The 16,452-nt window shown below is 39.0% G+C and overlaps 1 pseudogene; it reads left to right on the plus strand.

Moving 5' to 3' along the window:
• Positions 1 to 1,105: 1,105 nt before the first annotated feature.
• LOC143580384 (acetyl-coenzyme A carboxylase carboxyl transferase subunit alpha, chloroplastic-like) lies at positions 1,106 to 16,188 on the plus strand (annotated as a pseudogene).
• The last annotated feature ends 264 nt before the right edge of the window (positions 16,189 to 16,452 follow it).

The following is a 16,452-nucleotide window of genomic DNA, read 5'->3' on the forward strand; positions in this document are numbered from 1 at the left end:
ATGTTATAAGGAAAAAATCGAACGAGAGTAAAGGACATGAACATTCCAGAAGCATGGACAATAAGGACCGACATAAACGAGGCGGTGACAGACAACGATTATGCTTCTTCGGTTAATGAAGGCAGTTGAAGGAACGTAATGTCATTTAAATCGAATAAATGTGAAAAGCCAGAGGCAACGAAGAAGAAGATGGTATGATCTTTTAACTTTTGTTAGGACTTTGTTTCTGTTTTTGTGTTCAGATTCTATATATATTCAGTAATTTTGATGATTATTTCAGGAGAAAATGATGAAGGGCCGAAACAGGTTGGAGTCTGTGGAACCTCCCCTCCGAAGAAGGATGAGCATAGGTTTCTCAGATGACCACAACTTGTTCAAAGGAAGAAGATGATTCCCAAGCAACGGTGCGGATGATAATAAAATCAAGGTGATTATAGTATTATACAAGTTATCACATTATGTCATTTGATATAATAATAATATTGTTTTGAATATGGTTGAACCCGTATATGGCACTAGGATTGTAAGTGAACCGGATGTTCAGTGAACCGTTTGGTGGAAAGTTCGTTTATGTAGTTTGATTAATAAACGAACGGGCATGAACAAAAACTTTTGTTAATTTGGTAAAATGAACGAACATGAACACATGTCTTGTGGCTTGTGCATTTCTTTTTATGCCCCACATATTGTTGTTCTGGTTTATTGCTAATTGGTTTTAGATTAGTTATGTTCATTTGCTAAAGTTTGTGTAGTCATTTATACTGCTATAGAACAAACATAAACGGACACGAACAACAAACTTTGTTTGTTTAACTGTGCGATTGTTTGTTCGGTTAAAGTTAAACGCACGAACAAGAACATGCTTCACTTGATTCTTTTACATGCCTACACGACACGTATTCGTGGGTTGACACATAAACACGCTGTTTAACCCGAACTTTTTTTTAATTTATATTTATTTTTTGCATATTAAGAGTTTAAGACTATAAATTTATTTTGCAACAAAAAAAATACAGAATCATATGAAAAATTAACAATGCTAACTTTTGCAAATCTATTTTTATTTTCTTTTCTGGTTGATTAGGGAAAGATTTTGAATCTTGAAATGGCTTCGGTATCTTAATCTTCAGTTACATTTTCCGGGAGCTTGTCGTCTGCCACATCAGCTTCTGATCTTCTTCGAAGCTCAATTAACGGTGTACCATTAAAAACATTAGGAAGAGGGAATGTGGGTTCCACCAGGAGAACAGGGTTAAACATAATTGCAAAAGTAAGAAAAGTGAAAAGACACGAGTACCCATGGCCTCAAGATCCGGAGCCTAATGTTAAGGGTGGATTTCTTAGTCATCTTACACCGTTTAAGCCTTTGAAGGAAAAACCGAAGCCCGGTACATTGAAATTTGAGAAACCACTTATGGACTTGCAGAAGAAAATTATTGATGTAATGATTTTTAAATGTTTTAATGTGATCATTTTGAAGTATGGCATGTTGAAGATAGTTTAAAATATTGTTTTTGATGTTTTCAGGTGCAAAAGATGGCTAATGAAACTGGTCTGGATTTCAGTGATCAAATAATCTCTTTAGAGACCAAATATCAGCATGTGGAATTACCTAATTACCCCTTTCATTAGACCTATTTTGAGGGAATTATAGATCCTTTTGTTAAATATAAGTATTTATTTTTGGAAGACAACTAGACAAGGAATATTTTGTTACTGAAGTAAGATATAAGATTATATGCTCGTAAACGAACCGTTCTTCATTCGTTTTAACTTTAACCGAACAAATGATCGGTCTCGAACAGTTAAACGAACGAAGTCTTCTTGTTCATACTCTTTCGTTAAGAAAGTGAACGTGTTTGTTTATGCTGTCTATGAACAATATAATCGACAAACACATCTGAACATAGACGAATGAACGTAACTGAACTAAACTTAATTAATTGTAAATGTGAACAACAATGTGTTGGTCTTAAAAATTTATTATAAATAGACTATATTGTAATGGACCTAAAAAGTATAATTGAATATATTAACGAACACAAAAGAATGAACTTAAACAAGCATAAACTAATGAACATAAATGAATGGACATAAATGTTTATAAATGAATGAATTTTAACAAACGTTCACGAACATAAATGAAAAAACAGACATGTGCTCATATCCGTTCATTTGTTTATAAAATAAAGGAATATAAACAAAAATTCCACCTAACAGTTCACTGAATATTTAGTTTGTTTACAATCCTATATAAGGATCATTTACTTTTTTTCCAATCTATCATTTATTCTAACGTTTATGCATATCTTTTGCAGGATCTTAGAGATCTATATACACATTTGACTCCAATACAATGAGTCAATATTGCATGCACAACACCCAAACAGACTAACTTTCCTTGATCATGTCTTTAACATTGCCGATAAGGTAAGGTTTCGAAAAAATGATGTTAAAACCTTAAATAACTTTACATGACAGAAATACCCTCTTATGTATTATGAAATTTACAGTTTGTTGAGCTTCATGGTGACCGGGCCGGATATAATGATCCTGCAGTAGTTACGGGCATTGGAACAATTGATGGAAGGCGGTTCATGTTTATGGGCCATCAAAAAGGTAGAAATACCAAAGAGAATATTCAAAGAAACTTTGGAATGTCCACGCCACACGGGTAAGATATTTAATATTATTAAATATCACATAGCCAGTTTTGAAATGCACATGGATCCAAAAATCATAACATTGTGTTGAACTTAAATGTTAATATGTTTCTTGTAGGTACCGTAAGGCGCTTCGGACGATGTACTATGCAGATCACCACGGGTTCCCTATTTTCACATTTATTGACACTCCAGGGGCATTTGCTGACCTTAAATTAAAAGAATTAGGCCAGGTATGTACAAACCACATGTAACTATATATTATTATAAATGTTATTAATTTATTGTTGTTAAACATATTAGTGGTTAATACATTTGTATGCAGGGTGAAGCGATTGCACACAATTTAAGGACTATGTTCGTTCTTAAGGCGCCGATTGTTTCCATTGTGATGGGTGAAGGCGGCTCTGGTGGTGCTTTGGCCATCGGTTCTGCTAATAAGTTGCTAATGCTTGAAAATGCAGTTTTTTATGTCGCAGGGTGACTAAAGTTTTTACCTTTTTGATGTATGCCATAAAAGTCTAATTGGTCAACCTATTTTACAAATAAAGTATAGTGAAAAAGCACGTAAATGAACCGAGCCTTGATATTTTATGAAACTTGGTCGATTCTTTTGCAATGTTTCTAATTATAGCCTTTTATTCAAAAGCTCGTAGGGGTAAAATTGTCATTTTAAAAAATTTAACAATAAATAGAGATTTTGTTAGTTGAAAGGATGTATTTGTAACAGCTTTTCAAATCTGAAGTTATAGGACACAACTGCAGTCTGACCTATATATATCTTATAACAACTTATTCATATTTATTACTTATAACAACCCAAAACTAATAACTATATCAATGAGTTTAAACTAACCAATTGACTTTTGACCTTTACTATATTTGACTAATTTTGACTTTACTTCTAACATTTATATTGCAATTCAGGTTATGAACCCTGAAAATGCTGCTACTGAAGCATACATCTACTATCTCGACGGTTCTGCTGCCAACCCACTACTCAAACACTATAGTGCAGAGTAAGCACTACTACCTTTCTTTTTTGTGCTTGCTATTAGTTTGAAAATGGTGTACTGTGCATAAAATGTTGTTCATACCAAATTTATTTCGACCGGTTTGAAATACGTACGGTCTGATTCGCGATGGTGAAAATGACCGAACCAAAGAAATCCAACCGGTTCACGGTTTGGAACTTGGAACGAGTAGTGTAAACTGAACCGGTTTGAAATACGCATAGTTCAGTTTTAATGGTTTGTCAGTTTGGCACTTGGAACCAAATTGTAAACTGAACTGGTTTTAATAGTTTTGCAGTTTTGTGTTTTGGTAAACATTTATTTTTCCACTATTCTAGGAAAATAAACTTGAGTATATGTGTCATTAATAATCCTTATCCATTTTTAAATTAATGATCTTTATACATTTTTCTTACAACTTTATATATAATAGTTCTTTTATGTATTTGATACAAGATAAAATTAATTTTTGTAAATCTATCTTCAATATATTATTTTTTTTCAGTTATGTTGTAAATCTTTGTATTTGTGTTCCCTATTTTGTTTACTAATTCTTTTTTGCTTGACAGAGAATAAAGAATAAAGCAAACAGTAGCCTTTGTGTGTAGACCTTCATTGACCAACTAGGTAGGTCTCTTATTCTTGTGTTGGTTTATTAAAACTGAAATGGTATTTATGACTTATATTATCTTTTTTATATTTATGACTTTTCTTTACTTAATTGAGTTATGTTATGCTTATGGCATAGATAGACCATGCCGATGTAACGAATACGAAAACAAACAAAACTAATACATAATATGTCATGAAAGCATAGATAAACTAATACAAAACGAGTATCACACTGTAAATCAGCGACGCCGCTGCATCGCGCGGGCACCTACTAGTATCTTTATATATATTTAGATTGCTTATGTTTTATACCCGAATAGTTTGAACTTGGTTATTTTATAAACTTTTAAGGCTCGGAGATTCGTTAATTGAAAAATACAAATAGATAATACACGGATACGAACTTTAAATCATTGCTCTTGATATCAATTGATAACTTTCAAAACAAGTACATTGAAATGACAAAACGGGTCGATTCAACAAAAACAAATAAAAATACAAATACGAAAAATTGACAAATGTCATAACTATACGATACTATGCTATGATATGCTATGCTATACTATATTGTACTATATTGTACTATACTGTACTATACTATACTATCATGGGCGGACCCACATACGTCCAATCGGGTTCCCTTGACACCAATGTTTATTAAAAATTACTTAGAGGCGGTATATTAAATTTTGTAAGGACCCCATAAAAATTAATACTTGGAACCCATAATATTAAGATTGAACTGGTCTAGTGGAAAGTCCTTTGTTTTTCCTTTGAGAGGTTTCAGGTTCAAGCCTCACTATACTCCTTTGTTTTTTGTTTTTTTTTTTGTTTTTTTTAATATCCTAGTCTTAGTTATTTAGTTAGGGTATTTGTGTTTTTCGTTAGTTTCTCTCATATAGTCATTATCAACATGCAACATATATAATGTCAACATGGGTTTTGCATATTCTTTTATTATTTATCTTGTGTATGTATAATATAATTAATCATTTATTTGTGTTAGAGTTAGTTTTCTATTTTTGGTCATTTATGTAAGACTATATATATAGCTTACGTTTATGTTTTTCAGGTATGAATAAAAATGAATTAAAAGTGTATGTTTCATCTAATTTCTAATATTCTTTCTAATTACTCATTTCCAATGACACCATATTTTCGTATTTTATTATGTTCCTCACCTCGACCCGACCCGACCAGATAACGACCCACCCGAAAATTCTGTAAACCGAAAAAATTGGGACCCCATTGGCAAAAAATCCTGGGTCCGCCACTGTATACTATACTATACTATACTATACTATACTATACTATAAATGTACATTCATAAGTTGATTGCCACGTCTGTTATGGGGAGTAGTCAGGGCACGGAGCACTGCAGCCTCTTTGACCTATTGTTTGCAGTTTCTGCTGACCGGCAGGCCCTGCAACCTCGCTCGGTGTAACATCCCATTTTCTAGTTTCGGTTAATAAATGAAAATACAAGTTATTATGAGTCGGGCTAGTATTGGGTTAAATGGACATGGGTTATGGACTTGGGCTATGAAAGAAAGAGGAAAGGACCATGGGTTTAAGCCCATGATCCATAATTATATAAGTCATACATGCCCATTAATCATTCATTTCACACAGTCCATACACCTCCCAAAAACACACACTTAAGCTCTCTCTCTCTCTAGTCTCTCTCTAGCTGATATCACCAAGAGAACCGATCCTGATCCAAGGTAATGATAGTATGATATTATTTGAGCTTAAATCCATAGGATATGGTCCCGAAACGACGAGCCGACACCGTTAAACCATTTAAGTCATGAGATTTGGGTGGAATCGGGTATAAACCGAGCCTATGATGAGTTTAGGGGTCACCCTAGCTCAAATCTGGATCGAACGGGACGAAAAACGGTGAAAAACGAGTTAAAACTCGTTTTTCTGGCGAATCCGCGGTTTTCCGGTGGCGGCGCCGGAAAAGTTAATACGAGGTTGTCAGGGAATGTTCTGACATTCTCTGACCTAACCCTAGTTCGCTATGGGAACTTAGCGAATCGGAGGGTTATTCTTTAGCTGATTCGCTAGGGGAACTTAAGGTGATTCTTTAGCTGATTCGCTTAAGGAAGCCTAACGAACTAGGCTTGATTCTTTATCCGATTCGTTAAGGGAAAAGGGTAACGAATTACCCTTGATTCGTTAAGACCATTCGTTAACGGAGCTAACGAATTAGAAAGTCCAATTCGCTAAGACCAAGTAACGAATTAGAAGTTTAACAGAAGGACAGAATGGTCCCTGAACTTAGAAAAAAATGAATTCATTACAAATAAGCTAGTGATATGGCTAGTAATAGATAATTGATACGAGTAATTATTATACAGTTAGTCGTGCACAGCTTAAGAAGGGAATAACCGTAAACGTTGAACGCAACCAATTGAGGTGAGTTTCTAGCCCCACTTCCTTGTTATGTTTTCGTGGCTGTGTGCATACTCGATGTGATAGTTAATACACTTACCCTAGGTGGTAAGTGTATGCCTTGTATGATTTATGTATGATGATTGCTTGACGGTGTGTGAACGATCTTCGGATATTGCATGTGCCGTCAAGTGGTAGTTACAGGCATGATTGATATGTATGATGTATGAATGATGTATGTATGAATATATATGATGTATGAATAATGTATGTATGATATGTTGATGGTACGTGAACGCTCTTCGGAGATTGCACGTATTGTCAAGGAAAGTATGTAAACGACAGGTATGTTATAGTAGCACGAATGTAGGGAACCGCCCCTAATAATGTCGGGGAATGAAGGGAACCGATCCTAATAATGTCGGCGAATGAAGGGAACCGACCCTAATAGTATCGGCGAATGTAGGGAACCAACCCTAATAATATCGGCGAACGTAGGGGACCGATCCTAATAATATCGGCGAAGGTTATAGGGCGGAATGCTCCTTAAAGCGTATATGTATGAATGAAAGTATGTAAGTAAGTATGAAAGAAAGAATGAAAGTGCGTATGTAAGTAAGTGTGTGAGAAGATATGAAGGTATGTACCTCCGGGTGCATATGCTAGCATGTGAATGTTTTGTATGTTGTATGATTAACTAGAACCCACTCAGCGTAGCTGACTTTTAGTATGCACGCAGGCTAATCGACTGAGGCAGTTGGCTTGAGGAAGACACATGGCAGGATCCGAAGAGGCTGGCATCTGGAGATTGTCGTGATGTTTGAAATGCTATGTTTTATGTTATGTTTTTGAAAGACACGTTATGGATGTTGTAATGAATGGTTAACTTTTATGTTATTCCGCGAAAGTTTTTATTAACTCTGATATTTAGAACTACGTTTATGAGTAAATCCAACGTTAAAGTAGGGCTACTGGTAACGGGGCCTTACAAGTTGGTATCAGAGTAAAGTTCGAGAGATTTAAGCATTCTACATGCTTATTCTCGAACAGAGAATGGGATTAAAGTAAGAAAAGAAAGAAGATGCCAGTACGAGAATGCCATGTGTCACTTAAGCAAGCTAAGTAAATGTAAAGTATGTGATTAAATTCACATGTAAAGTAGAATAATGAATAAATGTTTGCGTAGTAGCTAAATAAGGAATGTATGAATGCTAGCTTAATTGCTAGGGATAGGGTACGTGATGATATGAACTGTTTGAATGTCTAACTGTTAGAAATAGAACTAGCACAAATAGACTCATAAGAGGAAGTGTATAGGACACGGAAAGTAACGTGATCAGCTAATCACAGCTGGCCACTGTTATTACCTGTTAGCCTTACTATCCTTGTACTAAATGATTCCTTAAGTGATGACGTTTGTGTTTCCTTATAGAATACGAATGGCTAGAGCTAAGAAATCTGCTGGAAAAGGAGGGCGTACAGGACGTCGTGGTTGGCCACGTGTTGCCCGAGAGCCGTCAGTAGAGGCCGCTACTAAAAATGAATGCGAAGGAAGTGCAACCGGTGGAAATCCGAGTAACAACGAAGGGTATCAACTTGACTCTGCTGTTCAAGCTGTCATTGCTCAAGCGGGTAGCAGCTGCTGCGAAGAACTGGAATGTTGAAGGGTCTGCTGGAGGCCGTGAAAGAACCGCTGAAAGGGCGGTAGGAGATGGTAAGAAGAATGATGAAGAGGAGGGGGAAGAATCAAGCGTGGTTAAGTCAGTGAAGGTTGATGACAAGAAAAGGGGCCGAGGTGGGTGCAACTATAAGTCTTTCAAAGGCTGTGATCCACCGGAGTTAACCGGCTTGGGAGACGCAATCGCTACTCTCCAATGGATAACCGCGATGGACAAAATTATCCGAATTAGCGAATGTCGTCCCGACCAAGCTGTGGGGTATGCTACCCAATCATTCGGTGAGGAGGCGATGTACTGGTGGGAGACAGTTGAGCAAAGGAAGAGACGAGAAGAGATCAAGGCCTTAAGATAGGACGATCTGAAGGAGTTAGTGATGAAACGATTCCGTGCTGATGCAGCGATAGAAAAGGTTGAGATGAAGTTCTTGAGTCTGAAGGCGGGTAAGATGACGCACCGAGAACACCTCACTGAATTCAACTGTCTGTCAAGGTTGGTGCCAGACATGGTAAACACCGAGGCCAAGCGGATCAAATGCTACCTCAGGGGACTGCCACAGAATGTCCGTGTCTTGGTCAAGGCTGGTAGACCAGGTACTTTTGATTCCGCTGTGGGGCTCGCGGAAACGGTTTATGAGGACTTGACAGATGAGGTGGCTATGGAATAGAAGAAGGAGAAGAAGTGGGTCGCGCCTGCCAAACGACCTGGTACTCAGATGTGGAATCCCAAGAACAAGCAACCAATAGTGTGGGAGAAAAGGTCATGTAGGACGTGCAGAAAGATGCACACTAGAGAGTGCAAGTGGGGCACTGGGTTTGAGGTGTGCCGCAAGTGTGGGAAGTCCCATGGTGGGGAGTGTAGATCAGGGTCAAATGCCTGCTACAAATGTGGTAAGATGGGGCACTTTGCCCAAGATTGCTATGCGAAGACCGCGTGTTATAAGTGCGGACAGATAGGTCACTTGGTGAGGACTTGTACCAGTGGTGAAGCAGGAGGGAGTGAGAAGAAAGATGCAGATCAAGCGAGGCCGAGAACAAGAGCCTACATGCTGACCCCGGAACAAGCTAGGCAGATTCCTGATGTTGTGAAGGGTACGTTCTTAGTAAACGGTATTTCTGCTTCAGTATTATTTGATTCGGGTGCGAATAGAAGTTTTGTAGCTACGACATTTAGTAAGCTAGCTAAAAGAAAAGTTGCCGAGTGGTTGAAACCTTCATAGTAGAAACCGCTAGTGACACCTCAGTGAAAATAATGCAAATGGTTAAGAATTGTAAGATAGAATTAGAGGGACATGAGTTCCCTGTCACTTTGTATGTTATGACCTTAGGATGGTTCGATGTAGTTTTGGGGATGGATTGGTTGTCTGAATACGAAGCTCAGATAGTATGTAAGAGTAGGATAATAAAGCTAAAGTCTTTAGATGGTAGTGCGGTGACGGTTTATGGCGATAAGGAAAGTTCAGGGTTTAACGTCATTTCGATGATAAAGCCGAGGGGTTAGTAAGGCGAGGGTGTGGTGCCTACCTGACGTATGTTGTCAACGCTACAGCCGAGATGTAAGAAATGAAAGATGTTCCTATCGTGTGCGACTACCCAGAAGTTTTCCCTAAGGATCTTCCGGGGTTGCCATCGGAACGTGAGATATAATTCCAGATAGACTTAGTACGAAGATATAATTTGAGATGAAAGAATTGATGTCCCAACTGCAAGAACTCCTCGACAAAGGTTTCATAAGACCAAGTGTTTCTCCTTGGGGGGCGCCAGTGTTGTTCGTGAAGAAGAAAGATGGAAGTATGAGAATGTGCATAGACTATCGCGAGTTGAACAAGCTTACGGTAAAGAATAGATATCCTTTGCCAAGGATTGACGATCTGTTTGACCAACTGCAAGGGTCAAGTTGGTTCTCACGAATAGATCTCAGATCAAGCTATCACCAGTTGAAATTGAAAGAGGCAGACATCCCTAAAACAGTGTTTCGGACGCGGTATGGACACTACGAGTTCCTCGTAATGTTATTCGGTCTAACGAATGCTCCCGCAACATTTATGGATATGATGAATAGGGTGTGTCGGCCAATGTTGGATAAGTCGGTCATTGTCTTCATCGACGATATATTGATTTATTCCAAAAGCGAGTCTGATCATGCTGAGCATCTACGAGAAGTATTGGAGACTCTGAAGAAAGAGAAGTTGTATGCTAAGTTTTTGAAATGCGCGTTCTGGTTGCGAGAAGTGCAATTTCTAGGTCACGTGATCAATCCTGAAGGGATTACCGTGGACCCAGCTAAGATTGAAGCGATAACGAATTGGAAGACTCCGCAGAACCCGACTAATATACGAAGCTTCTTAGGGTTAGCTGGCTACTATAGGAGATTCATCGAAGGTTTCTCCAAGATAGCCGCACCGTGGTATGACCCGAAAGTCGATAGTATTCAGTTGGGGTAAGTTTCAGGAAGAGGCTTTCCAGGAGTTAAAGAAGAGACTCACGCAAGCTCCAATCCTTTCTTTACCCGATGGTGACGAGGATTTGATTGTTTGTACTGATGCTTCGCATTGTGGGTTAGGTTGCGTGTTGATGCAACGAGGAAAGGTGATAGCTTACGCGTCTAGACAGTTGAAAGTCCATGAGAGTACTTATCCGACGCATGATTTGGAGCTAGCAGCAGTAGTGCATGCTCTCAAGATATGGAGACACTATCTGTATGGTACTAAGTGTACAATTTACACAGATCATAAGAGTTTAAAGTACTTCTTCGAGCAGAAAGAATTGAACATGAGACAGAGAAGATGGTTGGAGTTGATAAAGGATTACGACTGCGATATTAAGTACTACCCTGGTAAAGCTAACGTGGTCGCTGATGCGCTAAGCCGTAAGAATGAGGAAGGTATTGCAGCAGTAAAGTCATATCAGCTAATTATGAACTCAAGCTTTTTTGAAGAAATCATCAAGGTGCAGTCAGAAGTGCTGGTAGATGAAGGACTAGTAAAGAAAGAAAGGATTTTTGCTCAGCAGGACGAGTTGCTGGAAAACACGCATGGTGTTAAGACTAGGTTTGACCGTATGTGGATTCCGCGCCATGGAGATCCCAGAGGTCGAATCTTAGATGAAGCTCATAAGTCAAGATATTCAATTCATCCAGGAGCTACGAAGATGTACCAAGATTTGAAAAGAGACTATTGGTGGCCTGGAATGAAGAATGATGTGGTAGATTATGTCAGTAAGTGCTTAACTTGTTTACAAGTCAAGGCAGAGCATCAGAAGCCTTATGGGAAGATGCAACCTTTAGAGATACCAGAATGGAAATGGGAACACATCACCATGGATTTCATAACTAAGCTACCTCGTACAGCTAAGCATCATGATACCATCTGGGTGGTTGTGGATCGTTTGACCAAGAGTGCACACTTTTGGCCTATACGAGAGGCTATCTCGTCAGAAACGTTAGCAAGCTTGTTCATTAAGGAGGTTGTATCTAAGCATGGAGTACCGTTATCAATCGTGTCCGATAGAGATACTCGTTTTACTTTGAGGTTTTGGAAGAAGTTCCATGAAGCCATGGGAACAAGATTGAACATCAGTACAATGTATCATCCTCAAACAGATGGACAGTCTGAAAGGACGATCCAAACCCTTGAGGATATGCTACGTGCTTGTGTTTTAGACTTTGGAGGAAGTTGGGACGATCATCTGCATCTGGCAGAGTTCTCTTATAACAACAGCTACCATTAAAGTATTGGTATGCCGCCGTTCGAGATGTTGTATGGAAGGCGTTGTAGAACTCCAGTATGTTGGGGAGAGATTGGTCAGAAAGAGATGGGAAGCCTAGAGGTTGTTCAAGAAACCTCTTCGAAGTTCGATCAGATCAAAGCGAGAATGAAAGTTGCTCAAGACAGACAGAAGTCGTATGCTGATAAGCGGCGGCGACCGATTGAGTTTAGCGTTGGTGACAATGTGATGCTCAAGGTCTCGCCTTGGAAAGGAATTATCCGTTTCCGGAAGAGTGGAAAGTTGAGTCCGAGGTACATTGGACCGTTTAAGATTCTAGATCGAGTAGGTGAAGTGGCTTACAGGTTGGATTTGCCAAGAGAGTTAGAAGGAATTCACTCAACCTTCCATGTTTCTCATATGAGAAAATGTCTAGATGATGACTCATCGTACGTGCCATTAATGGACATTGAGGTTGATGAACAGCTGAACTACATTGAGCAACCAATCGAGATAGTTGATCGCAAGGAGAAGCAGCTTCGTCGTAAAGTTATTCCACTAGTGAAAGTGATATGGAAACATCGCAAGGGATCGGATGCTACATGGGAAGTTGAAGAAGAGATGCGCAAATTTTATCCAAATTTGTTTATGTAATAGTTAGGTTTTGGGGATGAAACCTCTTTAAGGAGGGAAGACTTGTAACATCCCACTTTCTAGTTTCGGTTAATAAATGAAAATACAAGTTATAATGAGTCGGGCTAGTATTGGGTTAAATGGACATGGGTTATGGACTTGGGCTATTAAAGAAAGAGGAAAGGACCATGGGCTTAAGCCCATGATCCATAATTATATAAGTCATAAATGCCCATTAATCATTCATTTCACACATTCCATACACCTCCCAAAAACACACACTTAAGCTCTCTCTCTCTCTAGCCGATATCACCAAGAGAACCGATCCCGATCCAAGGTAATGATAGTATGATATTGTTTGAGCTTAAATCCATAGGATATGGTCCCGAAACGACGAGCCGACACCGTTAAACCATTTAAGTCACGAGATCCGGGTGGAATCGGGTATAAACCGAGCCTATGATGAGTTTAGGGGTTACCCTAGTTCAGATCTGGATCGAACGGGACGAAAAACTGTGAAAAACGAGTTAAAACTTGTTTTTCCGGCGAATCCGCGGTTTTCCAGCGGCCATCCGGCGGCGGCGCCGGAAAAGTTAATACGAGGTTGTCAGGGAATGTTCTGACATTCCCTGACCTAACCCTAGTTCGCTATGGGAACTTAGCAAATCGGAGGATGATTCTTTAGCTGATTCGCTAGGGGAACTTAGGGTGATTCTTTAGCTGATTCGCATAAGGAAGCCTAACGAACTAGGCTTGATTCTTTATCCGATTCGTTAAGGGAAAAGGGTAACGAATTACCCTTGATTCGTTAAGTCCATTCGTTAACGGAGATAACGAATTAGAAAGTCCAGTTCGCTAAGACCAAGTAACGAATTAGAAGTTTAACAGAAGGACAGAATGGTCCCTGAACTTAGAAAAAATGAATTCATTACAAATAAGCTAGTGATATGGCTAGTAATAGATAATTGATACGAATAATTATTATACAGTTAGTCGTGCACAGCTCAAGAAGGGAATAACCGTAAACGGTGAACGCAACCGCATTGAGGTGAGTTTCTAGCCCCACTTCCTTGTTATGTTTTCGTGGCTGTGTGCATACTCGATGTGATAGTTAATACACTTACCCTAAGTGGTAAGTGTATGCCTTGTATGATTTATGTATGATGATTGCTTGACGGTGTGTGAACGATCTTCGGATATTGCATGTGCCGTCAAGTGGTAGTTACAGGAATGATTGATATGAATAATGTATGTATGATATGTTGATGGTACGTGAACGCTCTTCGGAGATTGCACGTATTGTCAAGGAAAGTATGTAAACGACATGTATGTTATAGTAGCACGAATGTAGGGAACCGCCCCTAATAATGTCGGCGAATGAAGGGAACCGATCCTAATAATGTCGGCGAATGAAGGGAACCGATCCTAATAATGTCGGCGAATGAAGGGAACCGACCCTAATAGTATCGGCGAATGTAGGGAACCAACCCTAATAATATCGGCGAATGTAGGGGACCGACCCTAATAATATCGGCGAAGGTTATAGGGCGGAATGCTCCTTAAAACGTATATGTATGAATGAAAGTATGTAAGTAAGTATGAAAGAAAGAATGAAAGTGCATGTAAGTAAGTGTGTGAGAAGATATGAAGGTATGTACCTCCGGGTGCATATGCTAGTATGTGAATGTTTTGTATGTTGTATGATTAACTAGAACCCACTCAGCTTAGCTGACTTTTAGTATGCACGCAGGCTAATCGACTGAGGCAGTTGGCTTGAGGAAGACACATGGCAGGATCCGAAGAGGCTGGCATCTGGAGATTGTCGTGTTGTTTGAAATTCTATGTTTTATGTTATGTATTTGAAAGACACGTTATGGATGTTGTAATGAATGGTTGACTTTTATGTTATTCCGCGAAAGTTTTTATTAACTCTGATATTTAGAACCGCGTTTATGAGTAAATCCAACGTTAAAGTAGGGCTACCTGTAACGGGGCCTTACACTCGGGGATTTTTAGACTACTTTGTCGGGTACTTTTGCCGGCAGTCGCGAGGGTCCTTGATGGGTGGCACGTACGTCAATACGATTCGATTTTCTTAGGGTACGAACCGCAGGTACATGATTTACGTATCCCAAAGATCCCTCTGCGCCCGCTGGAATGCAGCTGTTGCTCGAGAATGCATATTGCTCAGGGATTTCATGGGCCAACGGCCCGTACGATCATCTTGTGATGGGGGTTGCATCATGCTCCCCTTATGTCATAGTGCCTTTTTTCCAGCCTCCCCCACTCGCGGCAACGGAGGTGTAGACTGTCGACAAGCCAGCCGACAAGGGGGTTGGGGGCGCAGATGCGGATGCCGGTGGGGACGCAACTGTTGATCTAGACGCACATGAAGTATGTTTATTATATTATCGTTTAAGTTACTTTTAATTCGTCTAATTATTAAACGTTTTATTATTTTGTTGATATAAGCCACCATCGCAGCAAGTTCCCGGTACATATCGCGTTGTGCGTTTGAATATCATCATTGACGCCCGATTACAGTTCATAGAGCGGGGGATGTTACAAATGCAGCGTCAGCTGACTCGGGTCGTTGATTACTTCGCCGCCACTCAACTGGTTATTTGTACCTCCTAGTTTTGACCATGAGGCGAGCGAATAGGGCGTCAGACGTGGACGACACGACAACGTCGGTCAAGGATCGGGCTTCAAACGCTACGGGCGACGACCACGACGATGTTTATGATGCAACCTTTAGATAGATTTTTTTTATAATTTGTTTTATATATAAGAACATGTTGTTATGTATGAACTACTTGTTTTGATGGTATATGTGTTTACTGTTTTGAATGAACTCCTAGAAATCGAGCCGATTGTTAAGAACAACTATTTAAAATATATTAATAAAAAATCAAAAAACAAAAAATAATAAAAAAATAATTGTATAAAAAGAAGAAAAAAAGGAAAAGAAACAAAAAAAAAGTGGGGGTGGGGTTGAAAAAAAAACCCCACATATACGCAGTGTATAGAGCTATACACCGCGTCTAGGTGGGTTTTTTTAGAAAAAACTCTCATGTCTCTTGTAAATACGTTATAATACCAATAACCAACAAATGGATGTATAATTTATCCATTCCTAATTTGGGAACCAACTTCGCCATAAGCTCTAAATAATCTATATTTCTCATAATTGCTTTCACTATTGGCATTAGTATTGTTATCATTATAGCCATAAAAGCAATCCGTCGGTAGTCCCTAGATATATTTCTTGCCGTTTCTAATCGGTTGACCCTATATCTCACTCTGTAGATATCTTACTTGGCGTCTCTAGTCCTTGTCAAGGAGAGATCTACATAGTGATATCTATGGTCAACCAATAAGAGACACCAAGGAAGATAGCTAGGGACTGTCGGCCAATTACTTTAAAAATTCGTGTTCTATCTTGTTTATTAATTCTAGGAGCAGTGGAACCAAAGCCAAATCATAATTACTACCCAAGTTAGTGACAAGATCACCGTTCGATTTTCTAGGTTAATCAATTTAGAATTCGATTCAAGTTGGAAATCAGATCTTAACCGTCATTCGAAGGACAGGTTCAAGAACTGAAGATGATCGATGTCCGATGAACAAGAAAAATCGAGTTACAATTATGGTTTCGAAATTTCGGGGGGGCTGGTTGTTGGTAATTCTAGATCGTATTCATAAGTCGGTAAATATGGAAGGGCCTAAGTTGACAAGTTGGTCAAATTGG

This window comes from Bidens hawaiensis, unplaced genomic scaffold (assembly GCF_021521415.1).
Source record: "Bidens hawaiensis isolate Kalapana, Puna unplaced genomic scaffold, B.hawaiensis_p1.1 tig00030400_1, whole genome shotgun sequence".
NCBI classification, from domain to species: domain Eukaryota; kingdom Viridiplantae; phylum Streptophyta; class Magnoliopsida; order Asterales; family Asteraceae; genus Bidens; species Bidens hawaiensis.